The 15682-nt window shown below is 41.3% G+C and overlaps 1 protein-coding gene across 2 annotated transcripts in view; it reads right to left on the bottom strand.

Annotated features, from left to right (window-relative positions):
- The window catches only part of COL8A1 (collagen type VIII alpha 1 chain), a 156468-nt gene extending 141856 nt beyond the window's left edge, over positions 1-14612 (bottom strand). For both annotated transcript variants that reach the window (XM_053670322.1, XM_037160845.2), the window contains exon 1: positions 14417-14612. The gene's annotated coding sequence lies outside the window, so the exon portion shown is untranslated. The remainder of the gene's footprint in view (positions 1-14416) is intronic.
- Positions 14613-15682: the final 1070 nt, after the last annotated feature.

Raw genomic sequence — 15682 nt, 5'->3', positions numbered from 1 at the left:
GTCCATTACTGCATCGAAATGCAGGGGCCAGGGTTCATTTGCGATGCCGGCAGCCTCAGTGGGAGTGCTGTGGAGCACAGCAGCATAAAACTCTAAAACCCCATGGTTTGAACTAAGACCTTAGCTGAGATGCCCAGGACCGACACGGTTTTTCCTGATGATGGCACAGCTGCCTATACATGATGTGCATTGCCATGGTGAAGGGAGGGAGTGGCCTTGAACTGGGAAGAAATGTGCAAATCATAGGAATTTCTTCCTTTGGGGAACTCGTGGGGAGATTGAAGTAATTCCATTCAGTACCAAGCAAACAAATAATAAGAACAAAACCAAAACCAAACAAAAAATCCTCCTCCCTAAAAAACTCAAACCTGAAAGACCAGAAATCTAAATTAGTGCATAAATAGGCCACACTACCACCATGAGAAGCTAACAGCAGCATGCTGGAGTGGCGGTCAAGTTCGTTCAATAATCTACAAGGCAAAGAGATCCTTAGGGTTCTCATCTGCAATATGTAGAAAGCCACACTTGAGGCTTCTACTCACCCAATGCCCACTATGCTGTCACTTAAGTGAGCATTCAATAATCAGTACTTATCAAATAACTTTTACTGAGCACCTTCTGAGTTCCAGGCACTTTCTCACATATTGTCTTATTAAACATTCATGACAATCCTGAGTGGTATACTTATTTTAGAGCAAAGGAAATGAAGATTCAGTGAGACTCACTGTCTTGACCCGTGTGGCTACGCTGCTAGGTAGTGCAAACAGGACTTGACCTCGTGAATTATTATGCTAAGTTCAGTGCTTTCACTCACAACACAATGGGGGCTCCTGATAGATGATTTCAGATGTTTTGTTATTTTCCCCATAAGTAACAAAGGAAGATTTTAAAATATTCTTTAAAAACATACAGGCGGGTTTAAAATGGATTGTGTGTTCTTTAAAATCATGAACTGTGCAGAAGACAACCTAGAGCAAGACAATTCCTGCTGACAATCAGTGGCATTTCTTATGTCTCTGGTTCCTCCATCACTATAGATCTGTTTGCTCACATACTATTAATAGGATGTTGTGAATGATTCTTTGGGGATAAAATGTCCATGATGTACCAGTTAAAGAGGAGAGCGTAGGAATCTGATCTATTGGTTTCATACTCTGGTTCCATTACATATAGCTATTTTAGAGGAAGTTACTGAACCTCTCATGTACTTCCCTGTGTCACAGGAAGTGATTGGGATAAAATGCAGTAATATAAGAAAGAGCTTTTAGAACTCTGCTTGGCATAGAGTAAACTTCCAATACACATTAACTATTACTATTGTGGAGACTTTGGGTTCTAACTTTTTGAAAAGCACATTTTCAATCACTGAATCTGGTTTATTAAGTAACCTTTACAGGCCATTCTGTTTTTCTTTGCTATGGTTTCTCATTTATGCTGACAGGATGCTCTGGACCATTCTTGAATATGATACTGTTAAGGCTCAGTCTGGCTTAGTAGAAAGTACTTTAGGAATGGGGTGATCCAGGCTCATATTTCATCTCTAGCACTCGCTATCTTAATTATGTTGTAAAATTTATTTAACCTTTCTAAGCTTCCAGTTCCTCATGTGTAAAATATATATAAAATCCTTCTTTATCTAATTCAAATAAAGGAATGTATATAAAATATAGGCCATAAACTGTATATTTTTCTATAAAGGTCACTTTATTATCATCTTCACTATCTTCATGTTTAAAAGTTCTCGAATTAAGATATTTACTAGTATTCTTTTGCTGATATGGTGATAGTAAATTTTATTTCATAGAAGTAAGATTCATAAAAACAAAAGGACTAATGGATTCTTTCTTTGGTCACTGGCTCATGTCTGCAGATGAGAATTTTATTCTTATGTATTCACATGTGACTTAAACACATGGTGATTCTTTTATGGCTAAATATAAAAAATTTACAAGTGAAATGTTACTTCTATCTTTACTATTTACTCTAGAGCTTGCTCATGCTGCAATTTGTAAATATTTTATAAGGCAGGGTAAAATACAGACCCGTAATTATTTCTCGATGTTGTCTGGCTCATGATAACAGGATAAATTCCTCTATTATTTAAAAAAAGTTTTCATTGAAGGTTTTTCCAGTCACTCCAAATAAACTTAGCTGTGAATGGAAAAGATGCAGCTGATTGCCCTGGCTCCTTGTGAGTCTCCTCTGCCCTCGTCCCGTTCTTCACTGAGTCAGGAGGAAGGCATGTGGTGTGGCCAAGATCTGAAATCACCCAACATCTCCTGTAAACTGTTGCTGTTAGAGACTTGCTCTGGTTTATTTTCTGAAGGCTTATTAATAAGTCGGAATCTAATCTGCAGCCAGGAGGTTTGATCACTTTGCTTTTGGCTCTTCCAGGGACAAGATTTTATTGCATGGTTGGCCTGTTGGCATGACAGTTTCTGGAGGGCCACTGGTAAGCCAGCAAACGCCAGGGGCACAGCATTGTCAAATTCTGAATACAAGCTACCTCCCCTGACCTACTGGTGGAGGATTTAACCTTTTCCAAAGTGCCTCAGGCTGTTCACCAGAAAGAGAGACCAAAAAATGCTCTGGAAAATCTATGGTAAAGAACTTCCTTCAGAAAAGTGAGGGGGTTTCAGAAAGAGAGAAGAGAAAGAATTTGTTAACTGAATTTGTTTTAGATGCTTGGGGACAACCTTCTTCAGTAGAAATGGTCGTATTGAAAATTAAAGCAATTCTATATCTCAGCAGGTATTTAAACATGTTTTTTTCCAAAAGGGAAGAAGTGGTAACGAATAATGGAACTTTCTCTTTCAGAGGCTCAGTCCAAATTGTCTTCATCTCATTTCGTGATAAAGGATCCAAATAGTGAAATAGTGCCATTCTCAGTGAGTTTAAGCCATTAAAATAAAAAGCAAATGCCATCTGTACTATTTTAATTATTTACATCAGGCAAACTTCTTTAAGATGATGCAACAATTACAGGCAGACCTAGTAGTCAAGCAATGCATTGAACAAAACATTCAATGAACATTAACCTGGCCCTGGCATTGACTGGGGTACATACAACAAAGCACCATATTCAACTTTGCCAGCAGTTTACATTTCCATCGAAGGATACAAGGCACAGCACATGAACATTGAAATATTCTGGGTTCTCCAACACAGTAGCTACTAGCTGCACATGGCTATTTCATTTTAAATATAAAAAGATTATAGTAAAATAAAATGTTAAAAGTCAGTACCTCAGTCACATTAGTCACATTTCCAATGCTCAGGAGCCATGTGTGGCTGGTGGCTACCATGTCAGACAGCTCAGATCTGGAACGTATCCATCACTGCAGAAAGTTCTAGTAGGTAGCCCCAATTTCTTCAGTACAGTGTACAGGCAACACATAGCTGACATTTATCACCACTGATTGTCAATTGAAAATAGTGAAAGGTCAATACAGGATGCAATAGTTTGAAAAACTTTGATAGGGCCTTGAATTTATGGCTATTTTGACAGGTGAAACAGACAGTGGGGGCTACTCAGTGGAGAAAGGGAAAAGGAATGATTAGGAGAATAAAAGCCAATGTGGCTTAGATCAAATTCTCGTTATTGGCTGGAAAGGGATACAGACGGAGAGGTGGATTGGATAGAGGTTCAGGAACATGACTGTCAAACTAAGCTGTTTGTTCTGTATTTCAGAATCCCACTGGATATTTCTGAGCAGAGTACTGACAGTTCTGAGACAGTGGCACCATGCAGCAAACAATTGTTTCTTGTGTAATTTGGTACACAGAAGGCCAATATTTAACGTTAGCATACCGATGTGAGGTCATTGTGTGCCCCATTGTAGCTCCAGAGCCGAGGCCAGTAACATTGTGTATGTGGGCATGTACACAAACGGACTTAGATCAAGCTGTATTTTTTAATAACATATGGGTATAGAGAAAAGAATTTTAGAGCCTTCTCATTCACCATCACTGTATTTTATTACCCTGTTCCTTTTTTGCTTTCCTCTTGTTCACATTTGTTAAGCCCCTATTATGTGCTAAGTATTGAGGGTGCATAGATAAGACATAACTCCTTGTGCAAGGAACTCATGGTTGTACACATAAAGCAAGCCAAGGCAACTGCAGAGTGACCATGCACAGAGTGCCATGGTGCACAGTGTAGCTGGGTGCAGGCTGGCTGCAGGTGGGTCTTTCAGAGGAGAGCGCCTGATCCTAATTTTGGAGGAGTGCAGATTAATTCAGTAGATTAAGTAGGGAATACAATATGCAGAGAGGGTAGATCAAAGGCAAAACAGTTTAGCAGAATGTGACCATATGGAAAGAGCTGGACCTTCTTTCCTCCTGTGTCTTTGGCACAACATGGAGAAAGGGCTCAAGACGTACTTATTTCTAGGTATACCTTCATGGCAGGTTAAGCAGTGGGTATAGACAACATAGACATTTACTCATTTGGCCTGAGGGAATCATTTAAGTTGTCTTGACTTTCACCATCTGGCGATGGACTGTAGTAAATATAAGGCCAAAGAGAATGTTCTGATGAACCAGATTCAAGTATCTATAATGTGCCATAGTACTTTTGTTCTAGTCTGTTTCTCATATAATCATGGAGATTTCTACTGCCTTAGGAGTGACAGGCTAGGTTGTCACTCTCTTCACAAGATCAATGCCAAGCAACTTGGGGAGAATTTATGGAGAAACCTTAGCCCTTACAAATCACCCTAGAGAGAAATGATAGTTTTGGTTTTCTTGTGTTTTTTTTTTTGTTACACAGCCCTTACTTTTTTGGCTCTGAAATGAGAGCATGCTTTTAGGAAAAAACACAAGAAAGAAAAAGAAATTAAAAACAGTATTAAACAAGAAACAGAGCCAGTCGGCAGTGTCTAGGAACAGAGCCACTGGAATTCTCTCACTTTATGAGTCAGAGGCATTGTCACAGGCAGTTGAAGTTTTTCCTCCCATTTATGATAGGACATGACACCGTGAAAGGCTGCATGGAGGAGTTGGGAGGCTACAGTTTGGAGTGGGATTCTGATGGGAATCCTGGCTCTGCCCCTTCCCAGCTGTGTGACCCTGGGCAAGCTGCCTGACCAAGTAGAGGCTCAGTTTTTCTCATCTTTAACTTGGGAATGGAAATACCACCCTTGTACAGTTAATACAAGGAATAGAGATAATGGGACCAGCTTGATGTCTGGTCTGGTTAGACATTTAATAAATAATATCTATTATTATTAACTAGTAATGATGAATTTGAATTTCTTTCTTGGATGACTGTGAGCTACTTATTCTTAAAGGCTATTAGCCTCCAGTCATTATCTTTGTGAAAGGGAAAGAGAATTCCTAGAGTGGGGCCCTAAGAGAAATGGGGAGGTTGCTGGGGGTGGGAGGTCTGAGTGTCACAGGTAAACCAAATAATCTCCAATGTAGCGAGACACTAAAATATCAGTGTGTTCTTACTATAAGAGGTAGCTGCCTATTGATGGTGAGGAACTAAATCCTCAAGGAAGATGTTTGCTCAGTGATCTCAATTAATGGTCATTTAAGGTGAAACAGAATTATCAGCTCACAGATAGTTGAGCTAATTCAGGGAATTATCTAGGCTTTTTGTTCACTGGACTTATTGCTTACTGTAGCCATTTGTCTATTTATAATATGATATCTAGATAGTGGGAAAGAAGAGATCATTTCAATCTGTTCAACCTTCAACCTCCCTTCCTTTCTTTCTTTCTCTCCCTTCTATCTTCCCATCCATCCATCCATCTATCTAGAATTTAAAAACACGTAACTTATTCTGAAATTTCTGCTATTATTCTTACTACTACAAAAAACAGAGTTGGGGACCCAAGACATGTTCATCTGTTTCTTCTTTTTTTCATCTGGGTTTAGAAATCACATTGGGATTGTTTCTTCTTTTGTTGTTTGATATAACACATAACCTACACTGACAGTCAATGTGTATTACATAATAATTAGCAACACTGAAAGCACCACGTCCCAGTAGATCTTGAAGTAGTGAAGCAGGACAGTGATTCATAAACTGTTCCACAGAATACCAGCCCCAGGAGATGTTCTGAGTTTGGGAAGACTTGTCATTGAATCAATTTAGGGCACACTATTAACTGTAATGTTTCTGAAGAATGAAAATATACATAGCATATTAAGGTCTTTGTGAAGTCTTGCAGTGAATAAGATTGATCATATGGCTTGAGTATTTCTAAAGTTTATTTGACCACACAACCTTTCTCTGCATGAATATATATTAATGTCCCAGATGTTACAGTTGTGCAACACTCTTTGGAAAGTGTTGAAAAGGAGCATTCAGAGGTTTACTCAATATAACAGTCATTATCAAGAATTTAATCTTTCTCCAGTTAAAATAGAGTTTTTAAATTGCAAAACCTTTTCCTGTGTGTGCGGCATGAGGAATTGTCTTTTGATTGGTGTCAAAACATGGACAAGTGAATATATAGGCCTTTTGAGACTCTCAAGCCATAATTTTTTCTTTCCCCTTTTCTACTTACTCTTGACCTTGTCTGACCCTTTGAGACATGTGGAATTGTCTTTTGTATTCTAAAACACAAAAATGTTCTTGCTGTATCTTGGAAGGTTATGTGCTTATTTGTAATTTTATTTCTTTTTGACTTGGTTTTGTATAAATACCATGAGCCATTCCCAGATGTTGTGAGTATAATCTATTTACTATACTAAGCAACAGTAACAACATATGGGTGAGTAGCATCATTCCGTAAAATACTTGGCAAGACCTCCGTATATCTAAATGGTAAAGAGAGTGGTTATTTAAGAATCGTTCATCTATATAAGATAGTACAGAGATGATCAATGATTTGCCCAAAGCCCCAGAAAGAGTCAAGGTGTTTTTGAGATTAAAACACTAAAGATTTTCTGGAAGAGAAATCTCAGGCCACACGCATACCAACTTTATAGCGTCATCTCTATTGACATCAGAAATGGCCTTAGAGGGTTGCTCTGCTTTCTTGTGACTGTTACAATTTTTACAAAGCAAGCAGCCCTTCTCTGGTGTGCCAGGGATTTTTTCTTTATGGTCCTAATTGATCTCTGTCCCTCAAAAGATCCTGAATTATGCAAATATCTCAAGTCTTAACAAGCCATCTGCACACACCTGAACAATGGCAATGTTCAATGGAAAGGTATTCCCTTTGGGTCTAGGCAGGGCCAGTCTCTGGCTGCTTCCTGGAGAGACCCCAACCCAGGAGTGCAGGTTCTGGGCCATCTTGGTTGGAGAAACCTGCTTGGCTCATTTCTGCCTCCTACTTTTTTCCAGCTTCCTTCCCCTTCTCCTGTTGACAGGAGGGTCTAGTCATAGCAGGATCCCACAGCTTCCTTTGAAACTCATGAGAGCCTTTGGCTCTCTGTGTTTGTCTCTTGTCGACCCCCAGCTGCTGGAGTTTATTTGTCACTGAATTGAGCATTTAGTCTTATCCATTTCATGTGGGCTGGTGGTGGCCTTGGAAATAACATTTTCTGAGATTGCTCTGATTTTCTTTCTAAGAAATTTCTAGATGCCTGGACATTCTCCCATGGTGCATTTTAGCCACTGGTGGCAAAATGTTCTACCTTTTATCAGAAAAATTCAAATCGAAAGGCACCCTCTGGGAATAGGTCAGTTTTCTATTCTGAGACATTCAGCCCCCTGGTTCCCTCTACCGGTCAAGGACTACCCTTCCCACTCATTTGAACAGCAAGGGATTGGAATAAATTGGGAGCTGGAAGGAGTCCTAGACATGTTGTTTAACTAGGAATTGTGGATCCAATAGCATATTTTTGCTGCTGATCACTTTTCTCCCTTCATTCTTCCAACCTCAACAATCTTGGCCATTTAAGCCCAAATTTTTAGCTCCACCTAGAGTCTCCCTTCATGTACTTCTTGGCCTTATCTTGTGTCTGCCTTTTAACAAGAGGCTGTTGTTTAAATTTATAGCACTGATGAACACCATGAACCCTGGACTTGAAGAATGAATAGTTGCTAAGTAGAGCTCTTTAAAGAAATCTAATGATATATAGTCATCACTTTGAATTTATGAACCAAGGTTAGGTTTATCTTCAGAGTGCATATGGCAATAATTGGAGCAACATACTCAATGGGATGACAACTACCCAAATAAATCCTGGCTGTCCCAGGACGATGCTCTTCAACCAGCTCTCAAGATTCACTGTCCTCCTGTTGAACTAAAGGCAGCTATGGCTCAGTCACTCTGCTTCTGGGTAGCAAAGTTTCTGCATAAACTAGCCACAGTTACCCTAGTACATGAAGTCTTAATTAGGGAGGCCATTGGCCCAGACTTTCAGAAAAACAGCTGTTTTATCTAGCTAACAGAGGGGGATGGAGAAGCTCCCCAACAGACTGGATCCATTTTATTTCCCAGAGAGGCCAACGGCTGACATCCACACCCAAGCTTATCCAGTTAGAGTTGGAAAAGTAGCATATGAAGTGATGAATAGTCTTTAATCTCAGCACATCAAGTGATGCCAATGCCTAAATATCCTGTGATGTAAACACATCAATAGGAAGCTTAAGAGAGGCAGTCTTCAAGAAAGACTCACTTAAAAGAATGTTTTCACAATGACGCTTAGTCACAGACGATGTGAGTTTTAACATACAATAAATCAATTTCAGAAACACAATTATTATTTCAAAGATGCAAACAATTGTCAGGCATGTTTCAGAGGAAAGTGAAGACACATCTGGGGTAACATCTGTCCACTTATAGAGGGTAAATTGTTTCCAGAAATGCTACATGAATAGTCTTTTCTACCTTCATCATTTGCTATATAGGAGTGACTTTCTATACTACCCAAAATTTTACTGTGATCTTAGCAGAGAACATTTTGATGACATAGAGTTAGTATGCTGGGTTAGAGTCAAGTATAAATAAGGTCAAATGAGGCTCTTTCCCTATTTGAGGTCCAGTCAAGGGTTAAGAAGAGTTTTGATAAATATAATGCTTATAAAATCCCCCATGTGAGCCAGTCCTCAAATGGTGTTGAACCAACAGAAGCTTGACCAGATAAGATCTCCTCACGTCCCAAACATTGGAGAAGGGTTTGGTTCAGACACTCTCTTCTCCGGCATTGCAAAAACTCTCAAGTGTCTCCCTCTTCTGTTGCAGAGGGATAATAATCCCTCTCAGCGGCACCATCGGGTCTCAGTCCCTTGACGGCCCCTCCCCTCTGTCACAGCACATCTCATGCCTGCACCTCTCAACGAGTATGTCCCCCAAAGTTTCCTCTGACTGTCCATTATACATATTTTGCCATTTTTGTCATTAGAGACCGAGGAATGTGCAAGTGTTTATTGGGTGGGAAAAGAAGAAGGTGATGCTGTAAACTCTTCACAGAATAACACACTTGTTCTGTCACATAAATATTGGAACTAGGTTTTTAAGCCTGCTGGACAAATAGTATAATTTCTGGTACTTGGGTAAGTGTGGGAGGACTAGTGAAAGTACTGCAGGCAGGAAAATGGCTTAGCCATTGATGAGGCTAGAGAACTCTCCCACACTCCCTAAAGCAAGGGAGAATCTTAAATTTGATATATTTGAGATCTGAGCACCTATAAGGCCCTATAGACTCGTTATAAGGATTTCTCTGGACCAAGTAAAGAAGCGTAGACATTTTATATTTAGCTCCCGCCCCCCATTCACTCACCACACAACACATTTATACTACGTGTCAGGTTCTGGAATGGAGAAACACATACAAAGTCCCTGCGGTGACGACAATCAGTGACCTCTCTTCATAGGGGTTCGGATCAGTGTTTCTAGATGTTCCATCGTAGAGGTACTACCAGGTTATGGCTTCTGAGAACCCTACATGCCAAGCTCCAGTGGAATTCTTGGTGCAGTCACAGACGTCTGTGATACACACTGTGTGGGGAAGAGCACTACAGTTATACAAGGCTGGCTGGAGGGAGGGCTTGGCTCCATGAACTCCAGCCCTGGTTCTACTACACACGTCTGGGTGACCTTGGGCAGTACATTAAGCTCTCTAACCTCTTCTCATCTGTAAAATTAAGTTCAGTTAAAATTAGCTCCACAGATCCTTCCAACATTTATATTCAGGGATTTTCTAAATAAGGTTTTTAATCCACAAGAAGTTAGAATAGGGACTAGGTAAATAAAACTGCTTAGAAACATCATTTTAGGGAGCCTATTGGAGGCAAGCAGCAATTTTAAATTACCTTTTTTCCTTCTGGATTAAGCTTTAGTAAATGTAAAGCCTTTTTATTCATTGAAGTAAAAATTTACATCCTGTTTAAGAGAAGTATGAGACTTTTGGTAATTAGAAAAGCCACAAGTATGAGTGGTACTCCAGAAACTTGATCCAAGGGAGTTGAGAAGAGATTTATTCTAATGAAACAAAAGAGGGACAGCACAGAGAGGTCATGACTGCATTTGCAAGTCCAGTGCGGAGGGGCAAAAGGGCAGCATTTGTTTTCCTGGGGAGACAATGGAAATAAGCCCAAAGCTAATGGAGGAGATGGAAGGTGAACCATCAGGTGTGTTTCAGTATTTTATATAATCAGCTATTTGTGTTGGGAGTTGCTTTTGCTACATTGCTACATTGTAGCTACAATGCTACATTGATAAGCTAGCATTCACAATTATTTAACTAACTACTCTATGATCAGTTTTGGGAACATTTTTGTTTCAGTAACTGCAGTTTGATACCAAGCAATTTCAATGGCTTTGTGGATTTGCATACAGAGGGCCCCCAGATTACAGACATTCCGACCTTGACCTTGCCTGACTCCCTTCTTGCAAATCTATTTCTTTGAGGAAAGAATATACAGAATTTCCTTCCTCAAACAGCAAACACAGTTACCAAAGTGATAGCAGAATGTCAGGTTAGCGCTTTCTCTCTGTTGGTGCTGAACTGTGCTTAAGTCTCTCACTCTTTACTCCTTGTCTCTCTAAAAAAGGGAAGTTCAGCAGAGCTCTAATTTCGTACTGTAGGGTGTAAACTGCTGTCAATGACTGTCAGGTCATTGGAAGATCTTTTTCCTTATGTCGTCACTATTTTGTAAGAGTTTGTGAGTTGGTCCTTAAAAAAATTCTGGATGCTTTGCGTTAGGAAGGGGCCCTTTTCCCACAAAGCTAAAGAGAGTCTCTAAATTCCAGAGGGCATCCTTCTCCTATTAACCTCCTCCTTTCTTCTCCTTTTGTTTTTCTTTTCACTCAATAGTTGGAACAATGTATTTCTTCAAAGAGAAGATTGCACTCTAGTCTCAAGATCCGTACCTCCTTTAAATGATGTATGTCAGTGTTTACGGGGACCTGGTGGCTCAGAAAGCCTAGTTAAGAAGAAAGACCTAGCTCTCAGAGGGTTACTTGAGGACGGAAGGTTGAAAACTATGGCTGCAACTCAATCACTCTGCAGATTGCCATCCTGAAGTGGATGGCAATGGATAAGAAGGGGTAAATTGCCGCTCCTAAATTTCAAATAATCACCCAGCACTGGGTCCTTTGGGAGAGTTAGGGTTGGTTTTTTTTTAAATGTAAATCACCCATCAGTTAAAAGTATGTTCTGAGGGTTTTTATACCCATGATATAGCTTGTAAAATTATAATTGATAAACTTGTGTGGGTTTTAATATGGGGCAGGCCTGCGATCTTTCTGGTCTTTAAAATTGAACTGTTCTCTTCTGCTTGAGGAGGGCATGGTAGAGTTGCATCTTAACTTCTTATTGGAAATGCCATATTCTCAGTGGTTTAAGAAAGAAAAATAAGAGCAGACATGGATTTTTGCTCTTCCTCATCTCCTCATATCCCACATAAATCATGGCAGAGGGAAAGTGCATTTGTAACAGAGATTCTGATCTTTCTATTTTCCTGGGGCACGTCCTAGGAGCGATTCCTCTCAGCTTCCCTCACAATTCTCTACTTATTCCCATTCTCCTTTCCTTGGTTTCCACAAATGGAAATACAGTGCGATATACTTTCTGACGATGAAAGGAATATGATTTTGTACCTTCGGGAGTTGTAGAGAATCTAGAAGGTGTGTTTCTCCAGGTGTAGCCGGCCTGTGAAATTAGCAGAGCATCTTCCCCTGTCTCTAGTGAACCCAGTGGCACTCACCTTTTCTCTTCTGGGAAACATTAAAGAAGTCATTCAAAGCCTGCTGCAACGATGGTGCATAGTTATGGCAATGAACCCGATCTCGGGGTAGCCATACAATGGCATAAAGATGAGTCTCACATTATATCTCCGCATCTTGTGCAAAAGGGGAAACACTGGGGTAACTACATGAAATCCCACCACTGACTAGTTTTTGAAACATTTAAGGGAAGTATCATCTTGCCTGAAAGAAGAATAACTGTAAGTATCTAGTAAAGGCCCCTGTGGAAGGTAGATCATGTGCAATCTACGATACTCCTGCCTGGTTATTCAGGGCATGGAACTTGATGGCACACGGGGAAGGCATTACTGTTAAATGTTTCAGAGCTCGTGGAGTGGGTCAACTGCCAGGAAAAGCAGAAGCAAACCCTGGGAGAACACTTTGCATCACCACGCTTAGGAACAGCAGGGAGCTCTTTTACACTGGGAGCACGACTTTTTTTCCTCCCAGAAAAGATAACTTCTCTCAAAGGGGATCTGCTGAATGAAGCAGTGTGTTTCACCCTTGTGATGATGGGCATGAATCCGGCACTACCATAAAAGAAGAATGAACTTGGACATACCACACGCTTGGTTTGGCCTTGTCCCATACCTGTGCTCTTGTCACGGTTGATCACTCACTCACATCAGATATGAAGCAAGCTGTCTGCACTGTGGCTCGAGATAAAAGCTCTTTCAATATGCCCAGGTCACATATTATCTTGGCCAATAGTAATTTTATATCATTTTCTTAAAGGAAACCACACTCCTTGCAATAATTTTTTCCAATGAAACAAAATTTCACATGACAGAACACTTTACATACAACTCTTTCATTTGAATAATAGCATTGAATCCCCTCCATGCCAAACAGAATTTTAAAATCTTTATTATTTCTTTTGCTAGGCAAACCATAAGGAGAATAAGTTTGGAAGACGCTCAGTTAAACTTCTAATAATTCTACTCTCTTTAATAGTGGAGCATTTTTTACAGCTTTTGTGAGTTTTTCCTTTTCAAGTTAAACAATATAAACAAACCAAAAAAAAAAAAAAAAAGAAGCGAGACTTTTCCTCTCTTACTTTAAGAACCTTAAGAGCTGAACTAGTGGTTTGGTTTCCTGACTGCCAGCTCTGATTCGCCGTCTGTAAGCGGGCTTGTGCAATTCCCTAGAGGAGACACTGGAGGAGGGTTTTTCTCCCACATGAGAGAGTTTCATCCCACACAGCCCACAGATTCTGATGGCAAACTTCATGAACCAAATGTCTGGTTTTACAGAAGTAGCAGTGGAAGATGTTTTTCCTTCCACAGGTGCACAATGCTCCTTCTCAGACCTCGGAAATAAGAAGACATCAGTCTTTAAAAATGAGGGTAGCTGAACCCCTGGATAGCTCTGTAAGAACTGGGTGCCAATCAGGTCAATATTAATTTACTAGATGAAGGCAAAGAAGGTGGCAAGCAGGGGTCAAACGTCCAAAGCCTTCTGGCTGATCTTTCTTTATAACTGTCTGGTGGATACAGGAGTACTGCATAATCTGGCCTGTATTTTTCTCCATTGTGAAACATATTGAAACGCTTTATGTTTAGGTGTGTGTATAGAAATTCATGAAGTCCTTTTATACACTTTCTCCCAATCCAATTCTCATTTTAGGATGTCTTAAAAAGATGGATTTGTGAGCACATTCTGCCGAAGCTTGTAAACTTGGATTTGTTCTCTCCTATCTACCAGCCACCTGATTACCATCTCTGTGGAAAGGGCACCCGTTCACAGAATCATTTTTTCCAAGCACTTAAACCTGGAAAGATATTTTTTAAAGGACTCACAGAAGCTGTCTTGGGGTTTTGGAAAACATCGCAAAATTGTTAGCAGACCTTTTGACTGTGCTATTTTTAGGAAACTAATTGTGTTCTTTTAAAGCACATTTTTGACAATGGGACAAAGTTTTCCTTGCCTCCACTGATACGTGAGATATTTTACAATGAAAAATGTCAGTAAAACACCCCAAACGGATACATTTTAACCTCAGTAACAGTCAGCACCAGAGGAAAAGTGATTTAAGAAGAGAAAAGGGTTTTGCAATATTTATGCTTCTGTTTCTGCCCCAAATGAACTTTTATTTTACCGTTCAAACAGAAGTTTGTTTTCAAACCAGTTGGTAGTTAAGGGAGCAGCTTATCTGGCATCCCTAAGAATAAGCCCTAACCAAACAGTACGTGCGCTGAGCAGAGGAGACTTCCTCCCAGCTGAACCCCCTAGGAGGTCAGATGCCTGCAGAAGTGTTGTCTTACCTTGAGCACGTAAGGTCCAGGAGAGAGGCTGGGGGCTCCCACAGGAGACGACCAGGAAAGGGCTCTGATCCGGTGCTGGTAACATGCACTTGGCTTTTATGGGCAGGTGGGAGGAGTCGCTCTTCATAGTAGGTGGGCAGGGAAGGAGCCACGGGCGGGCAGCCCCGGGAGGAGCTGGACACCCTTCTCTGGGGAGGGGCGGGGAGGGCAGAGCAGGGAGCCCGAGAGAAGGAGGAGAGATTGGGGGGGGAGGGGGTGCCGCAGCGGAGGGAGGAGTGGACACCGGAGAGGAAGGAAGAAGGAAAACAACGAAGAGAAGTACAGAAAGGGATGTAGACCACATGTGGAGAAAAGGTTGCCGAGAGAATTAACAGGAGACAGAGAAACCCAAACACGCGAGATTGGAAGGAAAGGGGAATCGACATTATTTTTCGTTTTGATGGGGCGAGGTGGGGTTGTGGGTGACTGCTATCACTGAAGGTGGATTCGAAAAGCTAAATAACGGTCCAGGCAAACTGAAGCGTTCCCAAGCCGGGCAAAGGAGGGGAAGCCGGGCGGCCGCGACGCGGAGCCGGCAGGAGCGCGGGCGGACGAGGCCGCCCCCTGCGCCCCCGGCCCGGTCAGCCCGGCGCCCTCCAGGAAAACCCAGCCCCTTTCCGCATCGCCCCCGGCGGTGCTTAGTTCACAGGGAAGTTCTCCTGCTGCCCCTAGTGTGCAGCATCCAGGGGCCCCTCCTGAGACTCCTGCAGCATTAAGGTAAATCCAGCTAAGGTTGGGGAGGATCAGCAGAGATTGGCTTGTGGAGAAAGGAACCTAAAAACCAGCCTCGGTCCTCCAAGATTTGCTTATGTAACAGGATTTCAGGGCTCTCTGCCCTCTGGTTATTTTCGGTATGTAAAAAACTCTCATTCCTAACCATTGGAAAATGTCTTGGTGCCATGGCTCTGTGTGTGTGTGTGTGTGTGTGTGTGTGTGTGTGTGTCTTAAACATTAAGAGAGGATTCAACCAACAAGAGGCTGAAGGGTCAGGCAGAAATTCTTAACAAATGCTTTCAGAGAAAGAAAAACAAGGTCCTTTAGCTTCTGAGTGTGCCTCACTTACCAGCCCAAGCTTCATTTTTCACTACTAAAGGAATTAAAGTGTTTTAAGAGAGAGAACCTGAGCCTTGGGAACGGGGTTACTGATGAGGGTCGGGAGGGGTGGGGAATCGGTGGGCGGGCTGGGGAAAATAAGGGAATTTTTACTGAGTGTATTTATATTTGACC

The sequence above is a fragment of the Artibeus jamaicensis genome, unplaced genomic scaffold (assembly GCF_021234435.1).
Source record: "Artibeus jamaicensis isolate MK-2021 breed Jamaican fruit bat unplaced genomic scaffold, CSHL_Jam_final contig_558, whole genome shotgun sequence".
In the NCBI taxonomy this organism is placed as follows: Eukaryota; Metazoa; Chordata; class Mammalia; order Chiroptera; family Phyllostomidae; genus Artibeus; species Artibeus jamaicensis.
The sequence above is the reverse complement of the archived record's forward strand: the minus strand, read 5'-3'. Positions and strand labels throughout refer to the sequence as shown.